This window comes from Rhinolophus ferrumequinum, assembly GCF_004115265.2.
Source record: "Rhinolophus ferrumequinum isolate MPI-CBG mRhiFer1 chromosome 15 unlocalized genomic scaffold, mRhiFer1_v1.p scaffold_54_arrow_ctg1_1, whole genome shotgun sequence".
Taxonomy (NCBI): Eukaryota; Metazoa; Chordata; class Mammalia; order Chiroptera; family Rhinolophidae; genus Rhinolophus; species Rhinolophus ferrumequinum.
Window position 1 is genome coordinate 10,251,132 of NW_022680357.1, and position 15,226 is coordinate 10,266,357.

General features: G+C 52.6%; 1 protein-coding gene across 1 annotated transcript in view; it reads right to left on the minus strand.

Moving 5' to 3' along the window:
* EMP2 (epithelial membrane protein 2) overlaps window positions 1-13,814 on the minus strand; it is a 35,008-nt gene extending 21,194 nt beyond the window's left edge. The window contains exon 1 of the mRNA XM_033101858.1: window positions 13,671-13,814. The gene's annotated coding sequence lies outside the window, so the exon portion shown is untranslated. The remainder of the gene's footprint in view (window positions 1-13,670) is intronic.
* Window positions 13,815-15,226: the final 1,412 nt, after the last annotated feature.

Sequence of the window (15,226 nt, forward strand, 5' to 3'; positions counted from 1 at the left end):
GCCCTGGGGAAGGACTCTGTGTTCAGGAAGGCAGAGGTCAGCTCAGCCTTCTGCCCTAGTATCTAGACAGCAGCCAGACTGGAATAGCCAGGCGTCCAAGACGCACTGGGGATGGCAGAAGCCCCTTGGCCCTGGGTTGCCCAGCTTCCTGTTCACTGTGGCTGGGGCTTCTGGGCACTGGACCAACACTTGGCTTCATCTAGAAATGACAAGAGACAGGACACTGGGATGTGGCAATGCTCCAGGGCAGAAGCCACAGAGGATGATTCTGGCTGCTCAGCCCTGGGTCTTTCAGGCCATTGGAATTATAATAGCCACATCAATAATGATAGCCAACATTTGTTGCCCGGTATGTGCCAGGCACATTCTAAGCTCTTCACGTGGATTAACTTATTCATTCCTCATGAAAATACTATGACGTAGGTGTTATAATTAGCTTCATTTTACAATAATAAGGTTCAGAAAATAAGGTTCAGAGAGGTTAAGCGACTTCCCCAAGGCCACACAGCTAGTAAAAGCTAGAGCTGGGATTCGAACTCAGGCAATCAGGCACCAGAGCAACCACCATGTTGCCCAGCCTAAATCTGAATGTCTCTTCCCTTTTAGGGTGCTGTTACTTTAAGGCCTGATCAGGAGACCAGTCCAAAGTCCTGGGGCCGTATGTGGCTTCAGATACTGGCCATCACTATGTGTCACTCACTACTCAGGCCCCACAAAGTGGGACACACTTTGGGAAGCAGGCTGGGGACAAGGGAAGCAGAGAACATGAAGTCACCCTTGCGTCCTGAAAGCACCTCCTTTCACTGTGCACAGGGTAACACCTGCCGGTGAGGTGACAGCCCTGTCGTAAGGATGGGCGAGGACGCCTTGCAGGTGAGAAGTCAGAACGAAGCGATTGGTGGCCTCATCCAGTTAGTAGGTGGGAGCCCGGGCTCAGAGCCCAGTCTCCTGGGCACATCGTTCATTGTTTTCCCATGCGCAGTGATTCAGGCAATGAGCAGTCATCCAACGCTGACCACATACCAGGCCCTGGTGATACACAGATGAGTAAGCCAGGCTCCGTGCCCCTGGGGGCTGCCAGGCCCGAGAAGAACAAGTGTGCACCAATAAATAAACATGACGTGATGATACGTGCTGTGAGGACACAGACAAGGTGTGACTGGCCCTGTAAGGGGGTGGGGGCAGCGTCAGAGGCTTCCCAAAGGAAGTGACATCTGAGCTGAATGTCAGAGGATGGGCGGTTTATCAGGGCTGTGGGGGCAGGGTGTCACAGGCACACGCACACACACACACACACGCACACACACACAATTTCTGTGCTCCGAGGCACAGAAGCATTACAAGTGTGAGTAGGGTGTGTGCTGCGCAGGGCCCGGGGCTGAGCCAGAATCCACGCTGGGTGAGAACTTAACGGGCCTTGGACGTTTGAGTGTTATCCTGGACGCAATGGGAGATGAGGAAGCTTTTTAGGCAGGAAAGTAACAAGATCCACCTCTACAAGAAAAACATTCCACAGTCAGGAGGCTGGATTAGAAGGAAGCAAACTGGGGGAGCTGCTGGAGCAGCCCCGGTGAGAAATGACGAGGGTCTGTCTGGACTCAGCAAGGACAGGGAGGTGGCGGAAGAGAGAGATCAAGAACTCCAGCAGGTGGCATCAACAGGACCAGGTGATAGGTGGGGGCGAGGGGGGCAGAGGATTCTGGGGCCCTCAGCTTGTGACAGAGAGGAGGCTGATTCCACTAATGTTCTTGGATTGGAGCAGAGGGAGCATGTGAAAAAGGAAGGAAACAGTTCATTTGGTTTTAGAAACGTCTGGTTGACAATGGTGGAAACGTGCCGGCAGTTGAGAAATATGGGCGGGACTGTCATTCAGAAGAAACAGGAGCTGGGAACAGAAATCTAGTGTCACAGGCGACGAAGCCACTGGTGGTTATGAAATATTACTCCGAGAGAAAGTGCTGGGACAGAGGAGAAGATGGGGGAGAAAAGCCAACAAAGGAGACAGATGTGGGCACAGGGTGAGGAGAAAGCCAAGAGTGGATGGAGAGACTCAGAAACCAAGAGGAGAGAATAGAAAAAACACCAGGATAGAAAATGAGCTCACTGGCAAACTTGGTATCAATTTTAGTAGTGTAAACTAAAGCCCTTCTTTGTTTTTCTCCTCGTAACACCTCTCACGCCCTGATGGTTACGTTGCAGTTGTTCACTTGGGTATTACTCTCTTTCCTGCTACAGTGTCAGGGACCAGGTATATTTTTACAGGATGGTACTCCCAGTACTTAGAACAGGGCCTGGTTTATAGATGGTGCTTAATAAATGTGTTGAATGAGTGCCTGAAGGAGCCAGATTTCAAGGAGCTAAAGAGCTAAGAAGAAGTCAAGAAATGGAGCTAAGCTCTTCTTTCAAGTTTGGCAATAAAGAAAGGAGTTTCCCCACCTAAGAGAAAACTCTGGGCCCGGGGGCTTCACTGGTGAATTCTGCCAAACATGGAAGGAAGAATACCACCTCTCTACAAACTCTTCCAGAAAACTGAAGAGGAAGGAATACCTGCGAAAGGTTTTAACAAAATGAAGAGGTAGAATCTATTTCCTCACCCACTGAACCCTAGCCACCCTTGTGATTTCTTTTATCAATTAAAAGGTGGCAAAAGTGACACTGTGCCAATTCTGAGCCCCAGCCCCAGGATGTCTCATGCACCTCCTCTGTCTGTGCTCAGCTATGCCGTCAACCAGCCCAGCCTGGCCTGCTGGAGGGCAGGACGACATGGGGCAGAGACGAACTCTTCCAGCGAAGACCACCCTAAACCAGCCAGCCTCCGCCTACCCACCAGGCGACCAGACACGTGACAGAGCCCCACTGAGCCCGGCCCATGTGGCTCACCTGCAGAATCATGAGCTAAATAAACGTTTTCTATTTTAAGTCACTGGATTCCAGGATGGTTTGTTACACAGCAAGCACGAACCGATATAGGGGAAATACTGCTTCACGAGTTCCCGAGTTCAAGGACAGAAACCGTGTCTTCCCGCTCTTCACATCCCCAGTGCCCAAGGTTACTCAGCCCAGACCTGTGGAATGTCTGTTCGTATGGACAGCTTCTGCAAAAGAGCTCATCACCACCGTTCTGCCGGTGACCGCTGCTGGCCCCCTCAATTAAAGAGCTCCCTGCTGGCAGCTGGCATCCTAGGAGCTCCCAGTAATTATGTGCCCGGCACACCCACACCCTAGGCGAGCGTTGGTAGTCAGGGTACCTGCAGGCTCACAACATGTCAGCATGGGGTGAGGTGGGCTTGGATTAGTGGCCAGGGTGAGTCAGGGGTCAGACTCAAGGTGTCCCATCCTCACAGCCATTAGTCAAGATATTGTGTCCTCCACAGAACACCCCGCATTAGTGACTTTCAGGTAATCCCCAGGGGCACTCACTTCAATAGCCTTTTAATCTTTCAGAAGTAACAAGAGCTGTCATTTCTGTAGATGGATTTTGCCAGCAAGTTAGGGGCCCGGAATCACGGCGTACAACTCAGTCAGGCCCAGGAAGCCAGGCCTCCACTCCTGTGTTAGTTAACACAGGAAGGGGATGAAGGGGAGACCATCAGGAAGTAACGGGTACAAAACGTGGCAAGAGCTCACACAGCCAGACGGGACTACAGCCTCAGTTTCCTCCTCTGTAAAATGGGGATGACAATGGTACCCCTACCTCCTAGGACTTCTGGGCGACAGCAGAGCAAATATGCTTAGAACAGCATCTGCATGTCACCAATTACGACTGGTGTGACAGTCAAGGAGCTTCTTAGAACTGCCATTCCAGGTCCTCCCTTCTCTCCACAGAGCCAGCGTTCTCTTCTGTCCACCGCCACCACTCTCAGGTGGCAGCCACCAAATGGAAACGAACCACTAGAGCGGTCTCCAGGAGGGAACAAAGTGCACACAGACAAAAGGCAGCTCGGGGTGTGTGTACAGTTAGGGGCTATTTCAGGCACTGTCCCTGCTATGTTTACGTCGAAGTTTTCCCAATCAGTCATTCTTGTACCACCTTCAGAATTGGTGTCTCTGTGCCACACCTGTATTACTAGTAACTTACTCGCTTTTTAAACTCACATCTTTTATAAAAGGAAACCTTATATCAGGACTGAAATGGAAAGTCAGGTTGCCTGCCATAAATAGGTGGCGCTGGGGAAAAGAAATACAAAGAAAACAAAACAATGTTATTAGATTCCAGCTAGAAACTGCTGTTGCTGGAAGCTGAGAGTTCAAGCCAGCTTTCTCTTTCTCTGTTGAAACAGGATGTCACACATGTTTGGGAAGTTTTAAAGACGTATTCACACAAAACTGAGATTTTTCTCCTTGAAGGGTTGGAAGGAAATTTAAAAGGGAATGATTCAAAAGGGATTCTAATTCATTTAATGCTGTGTGTCTGGCTCACCAAAAGAATCTGTAATCATTAATTTTATGTGTCAACATAGCTGGGCCACCATGTGTCTGGGAGAATGCTTTCTGGATGAGACTGACATTTACACTGGTGGGCTCTGTGAAAAGCAGACTGCCCTCCATAGCGTGGTGGGCCTCACCCAATCAGTTGCAGGCCTGCACACACCAGAAAGGCTGATCTTCCCCCTCGAACTGCAATATCAGCTCTTCCCTAGGTCCTGCCAGCCTATCTGGCAGATTTGAGCTCACCAGCCTCTAAAATTATGTTAGCCAATTCCTCAAAATAAATCTCTCTATATAATACACATCCTATTGGTCCTGTTTCTCTGAGAACACTGAATAACACAGCATCTCTCCATCGGGGTACCCAGCCCATACAGAGGCACAAACCTTAGAGCTGGCAGGTCATGCCCCTTTACTGGGGGTTCGGGGCACTAACAGGAAGGGCTTCCTCTCGTGAAACACTCAAGACCAGGGCAGAAGCCAAGCCAGCTGGGGAGCCAGCCCCATGAACTTGGAATCACACCATTTCCCCACCAGCATCCCTGGGGTCCTGTGAGGTCACCCTGCTAGCAAGGTGACACCTCCCCCTTCTGACCGGGGCACCCCTGATGACGTGTCTGCAGCTATGACACTGTCCAGCTGTGGAATTTGGACAGTGACCCCACACAATGAGAATCAGGAACTCATGCAGTCTCAGCTGAAAGGTGCTGTGTGGTGGGGCAGAAGCACCCCTGCCCACAGCCTCTGCTGAATTATTTTTACAGCACCCAGTTTCCATCTGTATGTGCTCGGGGCCTGGGGACCTCACTGCTTCCAACACTGCATCTGACATCAGGGCCCTAAACTTTAGAACAAGGTTTTACAAACTTCAGTCATTCGCCTACCACCTTCTCTAGTACCACTGAAGGATTTTACTTCATCTTTGACTTTAAATAAATCCACTCTCTAACAGAAATATACGTATTTTAACAAGAAATCTTCTGGCTCCTGGAAATGGAAAATCAGCATCACTAGCCACAAATAGAGAGATTGCGAAAATAAATAGCTCCCCCATGCCCCCACAAAAAAAAGTTCACAAATTCTGGTTCAACACTGTTGTCCGCCACAGGGCTGAGCTGAAGATCTGCCCTGTCTGGTGAAAGAAAGGAAGCTAGTCAGAGAAGCATCAAACACATTAGCAGCAACTAAGAGTTACCCCTTGATGGAACCAGAAAGTTAAAAGACAACTGAAAAGGGAGCCACTTTGTCCCTGAGCAATTTGACGTCATGCCCAGTGCCACCTAAAAGCACTCCAGCGTCGTAAGTCCCCCCCTGCAGTACCCCATTCGGTTCGGATTCTGTCTTTGGCGGTTCCCACCCAGGAAACCAGAGCAGGAGCCCTCCCTTCCTTCCACCTCCCAGTCCATCAGCTGGGCCCGGCCTGTCCCAGAACCTTTAGTGGGGTCTCACTTAGACGCTCCCCTCCCCCACCGGGACCTGCTCTGGACCTGTAGGAATTCCACCAGTGCAAGCGTCTTAGGAAACGAGGGCAGGACTGGGCATTGAATTAAAACAAAGAACCTGGAACGCTTATACAGTGCTGGCGGGGATGTAAAACGGGGCAGCCACTTTGGAAACGGTCCGGCCGTTTCTCACACAGTGACACAGAGTTCGCATATGAGCCAGCAAGTCCCCTCCTAGGTACGAACCCCAGAGAACTGAAAACACACGTCCCACAAAAGCGTGTGCACCGAAATTTACAGCAGCATTATTCGCAACAGCCAAAAGGTGTGAACAAGCCACATGTCTGTCAACTCATGAGTGGATAAACACAATGGCTATAGCCAAACGATGGATATGATTCGGTCATAAAAAGGAACAAAGCACCGAAGATGTGACGTGAAGTGAAAAGAAGCCAGACCGAAAGGCCACACAGTGCGAAAGGCCACATTTATATAAAATGTCCAGATCGGGCAAACCTATAGAGACAGAAAGATTAGTGGTTGATTAGGGCTGAGGGGGATGGGAAAATAGGAGGATGATACCGAAAGGGCACAGGGTTTCTTTGTGAGGTGATGAAAATGTTCCAGAATGATCTGTGGTGATAGTTGCACACATCTGTGCATATACTAAAATACACTGCATTGTACAGTTTTAAGAACTCACTTAAAAAGAGATTAAAGAAATAAAATGGGGGTGCTCTGAGTTCACTGGGGGCTGGAATTTTAATACCTCCACCGATCCCGGGTCTGACACACAAGGACACCTGAGAGCCCTCTGAGGCCCCTGGGGTGAGCGGCAGGGGAGAAGCCACAGGTCAGGAACCTGGGCCTTGAGCCTTTCTGAGCGAGGAGCCTTCCCAGCCCCCACAGGGCCAAGAAGCCGCCAGGCCACCTCTTCAACCACCCACCCACCCCAGGGCCTCAGGCTGAGCCAGCCTCTCTTTCCAGGATGCCCCAGAGGTGGAGAGCATGTGACCCCGTCTCCCAGCCATCTGACCTGAGTACCACCGTATACAGGCGGTGTCACTTGAGGACATAGCACGGGTTCCGGCCCTCACCGAGTGCTCCAAAGAACTCTCAGGGGCGGATGAGTACCCCACACCAGTGCCCCTTCCTTCTTCCTTCTCAACAGTCAGGGTAGCAGGATATTTCCATGAGCACTTCCCTCTTTCTGGAAAGTTCTTAGGTCTTGGGGTGTCTGGCTCCTCTCCAAAGTCCCGTCCTCGGAGAAGCCTTCCTGGACCATCCAATCTCAGTGACCCCCATTTTCTTTTCTTCAAATCACTGAACATCCTTGGCTATTTTCTTACCGATCTCAGTTCACTTCTTTTCTGTCTTGTCCCTCTAGACAAGATGCCCGCCACGGGCAGGGACTTGCGCTCGGTCACACCTGGCACCCAGTGGAAACCTTTCAGGCCTCACCAGGAAGCCTGGGGCGGGCGGGCAGGAGGGGGCAGGAGGTGACGGCTGGGATTCTCCATGAGTGTCCTCACACCCCCAGGGGAAGAGGAGCCTCACTTCCCAGCCACCGCCAGGCGAGGGGCTTCCGGAAAGTCTCAGGAGAAGGGGAAGCTGTGTGTCCTTAGCAGCTAACACTGACCGCAGCTGGGGTGAGAGGGGTCCACATCATCCAGTAGAGGGGACCTGGGTGGGACACCAACCGTGTCAACAGCACCACCATTATCATTTCTGCCCTGTCTGTGTGCCACCTGTACGATCCGCTCGCTACCCAGGGTTGTCTTTAAAACGCATTAGCTTAACTTGATCAATTTTTAAATGTGTATTGTGCCATAAATGGAAAATCAGTATTGCTTGCCAAGGGATTGACATTTTCCCAATCCACTTTTAAATAAATATGAGCACATTACAGTCCGTAGCATGGCCTGCATGCTATAGAAAGGGTTTCTAAGCGCCTGCGGGTGCGCGGGCCACACTGGGCGAGTCGATGACTAAGCCTTTGGCCCTAGAAGAATGTGACCCTGGGTCATGATGATATAAATGGACACTGACCACGCCACTTGGGCCTGACGCGGCTCCAGGCAGAGCCAACGGCAGGAGGGAGAGGGAGCAGCTGCCCCAGCCCCAGTTATCCCTCAGGTTCCCCAAATCTCTCCCCTTTTCTCCTCTCCCCTTCCCACTCCTGCAACCTCCAGCGGGCTCCTCACTGGGGTCAGAGGTGAAGACCCCAGGGCGACTCCCTCTCTCAGGCATTCACGTGACAAAGGTTTACTGGGCACTTCCTGCATGCTTAGCTCCCTGCTGGATGCTGGAGACAACCCGGCAAACTCAACATGGGTCCCTGCGCCCACCAGCCCTGGCCTTGCTTAAAACAAAGACCATCAGAAATAACGGAATTGAATTACCCTTTAGTCAGAGGGTTCCCGCCTAAAGCAGGATTCCCAGAACGCCCTTCTCCATTCCACAGGCACCCGAAATAGAAGAGAATCAAGACAGCTTGGGCCAGGGTATGGTGGCTCTGGTCTCTGTGACAAAGCAGCTGAGGGGAACCTCAGTGCTGATAGCTGACTCTGGAAGGAAAAGGTGGCCTCCAGGACACCCACCGACCATCTGCAGCAGCACAGGAATTCCTTGGCTCAAAGAACCAGGATTGTTTCCAGAGGGGAACACAGAGGTCTGTTTTTAAAGAGAGGGACATAAGGGGGTCCACCAAATGGAGCAGCATCTGTGGGGTTCACGAGATCTGGATTCAAATGTGAACACAGCAACTATGTGGTTTTACGCAAAACGAAGACTCCGTTTTTTCACCTACAGAACAGGGATAATAAGAGCCCCTACCTCCTAGGGTTGTTCATTTTAAATAAGATAAAGGATGTAAAGCACGTGGTCCAGTAGTACTTTAATAATAAATATAAGATGCTCTAAATGCTCTAATAATAACATGGTAATTATTATTATGGCTGAGAACACGCGCAAAATCTAAGTCATTCTCGCCTATTCTCCAACACAAACCTAAGTGCTCCAGACCAGGTCTTGATGCGTCTCTGAAATCTCAAAGCCCCACTTCCCGTGCCCAGTGGTCTCCTGGACATCTTTGTGGGATCTCACGATGGCCCTATTAAGACACCCCATATGCACTCATGTTGCCCCCCTCTTCCCAGACTACCACTAGTCTGTTAACAGCACCCAGACGGGAACCCGTTACGCTCACGAGACATCCATAGGGGGATGTTCCGAGGGGACTGTTCCATGGGGGACAGATGGCATGAGCGGAGTCCCCATGACTTGTCCCTGGATTGCTGCACAGCACCCCCTACCTGGTCTCTGTCCACAGAGCCTACACGACGACACCCGTCTTCTGAAGCTCCCCACCCGCCAACCTGCAGAACTCCCATTGTTCACTGAATTCGGGGAAGGCCATTTTATCGTTACTAAACTTCAGGCACCCGGTTAACTCATGAATATGTTCTCTCTGTTGCAGGTGACACTGAAATCCCTTTGCCCACTCCTTCCGTCCCAGTTCCTCCCGCCTCACCAGACGCAACCACATCAATCTATTGCAGACATTTTTCTCTGCATACTCATAATACATAGGAATTACATGAATATACAGGAAATACAACTAGTTTTTATTTGTTGTATAAATAGCGTATTTTCCCACCTATTGTTTTGCTACTTCCCCTTTTACTAATTCAACGATGTCTTACAGATCTTTCTATATTGGTACGCATAGATGAACCTGGTTCTTTTTAACTTCTGTGAGATGTTCTGTAAGATGACTGATGGCTGTGTAGAGTGTTTAGGTTACTTCCCCCTTTCCCTTCATCTCTCCTTTTGCGTCCTAACACTGCTGTGTGAACATCACCAGGCCTGCTGCCATCCATGGAGGTCATCGATTTGGGGCGATCTCATGGCCCTTAGTCCCCTTTGAGAGCAACAGAGCCCCGCTTCCCAAGGAAGGTGAGAGCCCCGGAAATTCAATCATCCAGGTCAACAACTACTCGTTAAGCACTGGAGATACAGGAGAACAAAACCAACAGTGTCTTCAAATGGGAAGACATCTCCTGCAGCCCCCTCCGCCCTCCATCCTGCCCCGGATGGATCAGCATCCTCAGAATGCGACAGCTGTGCCTAAGAGCACCTGGATGCCCAATGGGAAGTGACGCCACTACCTGAGCATAGCTCCTTGCCCATCTTCCTACCATCAGCTGCCTAGATGGATGACACACGCCAGAAGGCTCCCTGACCCTGGAGACCTGGCCTGGACTCGCACTGACCACTCCCCAGCTCCTGGGCAGTGAGTCCCTCCACCCAGATCTAGTGCTGGTTCTGCAGCCAACTTGCTGGGTGACCTCAGGTGAGTCACTCCACCTCTGCATGTGCCTAGCTGTCAAACTGGGATGTTCTAAGGCTGTTACGACCCTGAAATTTCCACTCTTAGCCCATGGCTGCCCTGAATGCAGAGAGCTCTTGCCCCTTTCGGGCGTCCACCAAGAAGAGCACAAGGGACTCTGGCACAGAACAACTTCATCAGTCGCCATCACCAGCCCCGCCGTGGGTATCAGGTTACCAGCCCAGCACTCACACTGGGTGGCAGCTCTGCCTCTGATATTTTTAGACTCCCCCCCTCGGCCTATCCCTAACAAGAGCCAGATGCATCTGGCGATTCCCGCCAAAGCTGGTCCTGCGAAATTGCAGTCTTGAAGTAACTCCTGCAGGAAGCCAGACTCTACCACTCCTGGGGCAAGAAGGGGAGCCTCCTCTTCCCGCCACCCCTACTCCTGTCCCCATTGCTTCCCAGGACAAGCTGAAGCCAACAACCAAGAATCGGGCCTCTAGTTCTGTCTGTGGTGCCAGCTGCCCTCTTTCCCCATTCCAGCTGCTGCTGCCAATCGCCTGCTTTTCCAAACCCAGTAAGACGGTCCCGAGCCCCTCCTCCCACACAGGCGGCCCATCAGCGACCTTTAACTGCCTCTTCTAAATGAGTTCTGCTCACCAGTCCCAATGCCTGGCACCCAACCGCACCTTCGGCTGATGGCTGCCACCACCCTCGCTCTGGAGTACCCCACGGCTGCAGAACCCACCCCCACCTTGCCTCAGCACCGGAGCCTGTGTCAGAGGCCCCACTTGTCCACAAGCTGGGCAGCGGCCACATGTTGCGACACACACACAATTTCTGCCCCCCAGGAAGGTGGCTGGACTCCTGCCTCCCAAACAAATCCCGCCAACCAGCCAGCAAACCACCGCCATCCCATCTGGCCTGGAAAGGAATTCATATATTTTTGTCTCAACAGACTTTCCTTCCTGGTCATGTCTGGCAGGATTGACTATGACAAAGGGTGGCCTTCACTCTGCCCCCACCCGTCAACCCGGAAGACCGCAGAGGACAGGGGGCGTCAGCATGTGGCTAGGATGAAAAATTAGCCAGGTAAGCACCCCTGTGAATCACCTGTTGCTGGAAAACTGAAGAGTGTGCACATATGTGTGTGGTTTTAGCGCCTGTGAGGAAGGTAGTCGTGAGAGGCAGAGAAAGGAAATGTAGGTGAAATGCTCGCTTCCATTCCAGGAAGAAAGGGCCTGATAAATTACGTGTGTGTGTAGGGGTGGTGGAAAGGACTGAATAGATGTGCCCTGTACACTTAGATGCCATGGAGCCCTGACAGCCCCTCATGAGCTATGCCCTGCTCTGGGGCCCTGACAGCCAGAGGGCACGGCCCCTCCCCTCTGGGTGGGGCAGTGCAGTGTCAGCTGGGAGTCTCCCAGCCTGGCACGGCCCTCACCCACCCCGCTGGCCACCTCACTGGCTTCCAACACAAACACCTGTCCCTGAATTTCAGGCGAATCGAAATTTGCCCACTGAAGGCACAGAGACAGCTCCAGGCTGTGTGGCCTCCCACCCCCACCCCCACTCCCCATTCCCCAGCAGGGTAGAGGTGGCAGATCCAAAAACCGGCAGTGGGCAAACAGGTTTTGCACCTTCCTGCCACCCCCACCACCTCCCTCGGCTGTGGGTTTGGCATCTGCCAAGGCTCCTGCGGGTATCTGGGCTCTCACGTCCCCAGAAGGGTCTCACCCCAGTCCTTCCAGCCCACCTGGGCATCTCCAAGTGGAGAAAAGGAGAGGGCTTGGGGGGAGGCAGATGGAGGTTCAAAACCTGATTCTTGGCATTCTAGCTCAGTGACCTTGAGAAACTGACTTTTAGTGTCTGCCCAGCTCCCCCCACCTGGGAGTGAGAGGCTCCCAGGAGAACTGGAGAGCGTGGGCGCCCTAGCTCACTGCACACGCTCTGCCAGCTTTGGTTTCCACTGTTGCCGCTTCTGGGCTCCTGGGAAAACCAGGCTCCTGTCTGTCCCTTCCTCATCCTCTTTGCACTTCCCCATCCCAAGGCCAATTCCAGGGAGAAGTGGCCATCAACAGTGAGCGGCCTCTGGGATTTCTACCTGATTCACACTGCAGTGTAGAGGTGGCTGAAGACTTTTCTTTTTTAATTGTGGTAAAATATACATCCTAGCGTTTAACCACGTGTAAGTGGACAACTCAGCGGCATTAAATACGTTCACAACGTTATGCAGCCACCACCACTATCTATACCCCAAATGTTTTCGTCCTCTCCAACAAAAACTTTGCAACCATTAAGCAGCGATCCCTATTCCCCTTCCGCCACCTCTGGTAGCCTCTACTTTCTGTGCCTCTACTTTCTGTGCCTATGAATTTGCCTACTCTAGTACCTCATGTTAAGTGGAACCATATAGTATTTAGGCTGCAGGCTTCTTAAGCCTCTCTCCAAGGCCCTTACTTTCCTCTGCCTGTCACTTTTCAGGCTGCTCTCTGCACTTTAGACACAGATAAATTAAAAGGTCCCCCCCCACCCCACCCCACACACAGACACATATACACATCTTTGGAGCTTGGGAGGGGCAGTGTCCCTTTCCCCAAACTTGAAACTGGGATGTCAATCTTGTTCCAGAGTAAGGGGAGGGTTCTGTGACTTGGACGGCCAGCTTTGCTCTGCGGGGTCTCCCTCAGGTCCACGTGCCCCACACCAGCCCCCATTTATGAGATCCCCATGTCAGCCCCCAATTAAGACCTCCTCTGAGTGTATTTAGCATCCTGGATTTGGGAGAGTGTATAGTCCACACCCTGAGCTCTAGTTCCCTCTTTCTTTGGAACCGATGGGTGGGACCCTCAAAGGCCCGCAAGTGCCACCAAAGTGGGGAGGGGAGAGACCTCAACCCACCAGCGCCTCGAGGCTCCCACACCGCCCCAGACCTAAAAAAGTCGCTCCTCGCCGCTGGGGGGCGCAAAGGAGACACCGCCCCGGCAGAGAAGTGTGCGCTGCTCGGAATGACCCACTGACCCAGCCAGGGCGCCGCCAGTCCCGTCTGCTCGGTGAGGCCGGGAGCAGTGCGCCGAAGCGCCGGGGACCCTCAGGCGACGAGGTGGCTGCCCTGGACTCCGAGAGCCCCGTAGTGAAGTTGGCGGGGGCCAAGGGAGACGCCCTAACTCCTCCCCAAACTTTTCCCGCCCGCCCCGGCGCACAAGGCGAAGGACGCTATCCCTTGTGTGGGGAGGCGGAATTCGGGGTCCCTAGCGAGCGCGGCACCGGCGGAATGTCTGCGCCCTCGTAATTTGGCGGTCGAACGGCGGATTTTCGACAGAGAGGGGCTTCTCTCTGCCCCCGACAAATTGCAGGCAACCCCCTGGGTCCAGCACGTACAGGGCCCGTGCCCCCGCTGCCCCGGCGCACGCTGCCTGCAGCCCCCCGACGTGTGCGCGCGGACCCGCAGCGCGAGCCCAACTCACCCGGCGTTGGCGGCTGGACCGACCGATGGGCTGGGGCGCAAGGCGAGGCCACCGGGCTGTTTTGAAGCTCTGGGCTGGGACTGCGCGCCCTCCCTCCTCCCTCTCGGTGGTGCGGATCCTCCTCCCCACGCTCCCCTACTTTCCCCGATCCCGCCTCCCGGGGCGTGATGTCAGGAGCCGGGAGAGCGGAGTGGGAGGGGCCGCTGGAGGCGGGTGGGGTACTCAGGAGGGAAAAGCCTGGGAAGCGCCCCCAGTCCTAGCCCGCCTCCCAGCGCTGCGCGGCCAAGTTTAGGGCGGAGTCGGTAGCGCAGCTGGGGAAAGCGGGAGAAATGGGAAGGAAACCACGGAGCTGGAAGCCTGCCTTCGCGGCGCTCGCCCTTACAGGTTCCCAACTCGCTCGCCTTCCCTCTCCTCCCTGCTTCTCTTCCCTAGGGTAAAGGTTAAGAACTGGGTTCTGGAATCTCTGTGTTAGGACCCCTTCTCTGGCTCTTAATTTTGTGATCTTGTCCTTAATCTTTCCTGCCTCAGTTTCCTCTTCTGGAAATGGAAGTCACATAGGACCACTTTCCTTGGGTTGTTGCATGCACAGTGCCTGGCACATAGTAAGTGCTCAGGAAACATTAGCTACTGTTACTTTCTCTGATAAAGAATCCTGGCCTTGGTGGGAAGTGCCAGGGCAACCAGGAACCCCATCTTGGTGGGAAGTGGTAAATACCTTTGAACCCACAGTCCTGGAATTTACTGTCCCTGGATATGATACAAAAATACAAGGAACTGCCTTTCTTTCCAGCCTCCGTTTTCCCATCTGGGAACTGAGAAGGCTAATCTGCCCTGGAGGCTTTGGGGGGGAACGTAGAAGGTGGCCAGAGGGGTCTGAGCCCCATGTGGGTAGGGAGGGAAGGGAAGGACAGGAGACTTCAGTTTACTAAAAAATTAAAGAAATTCCAAAACAGAGCCACAACATATTACAGTATATTGTTAAGCTTTCATCAGGTTAATGATATTTGCACACAACCAAAAAATAAGGCAGTAGATTTGTGCCACTAAGAAGAGAATTAGAAATGTTTTTAAGAAATACTAATTTATTACTCAGTATCTGGACCAGCTGGGATGCCATGTTTAACTTTTCTGATACCTGTCTTTTTTGAATCCTGTTAGGAACTCTGTAAGGGGACAGACTGCTGGGTCTAAATTCGAGATCCTTAGGAGATTTGAGACCCCCTCCAAACGGCCACCCTACCCCTGCAGGTCCTGAGGTTCCCAGTTGGTCCAGTGTCTCCCCTGGCACATCTCTTTTAATTCTGAAATTCTGTGGCTAATCAAGACTTATATCTCCCAAACGAGAGATTCTTTGTAGGGCTGGAGAGGGGGCAGAAAGGTGTTCATTTGAACTGAGGCAGGGGCCCATATAAAAGAGGAGAAGAGCGGGATCTGGCTGCTATAGCCGAGGACCAGGCGGGGCCCAGACACCAGCAGGGATGGAGGCCCCTGCCTCTCCATGGCCACCGGGAGGACAGAAAACCCACAAGGCTCATCCACAGTGGATAATCCGGGGT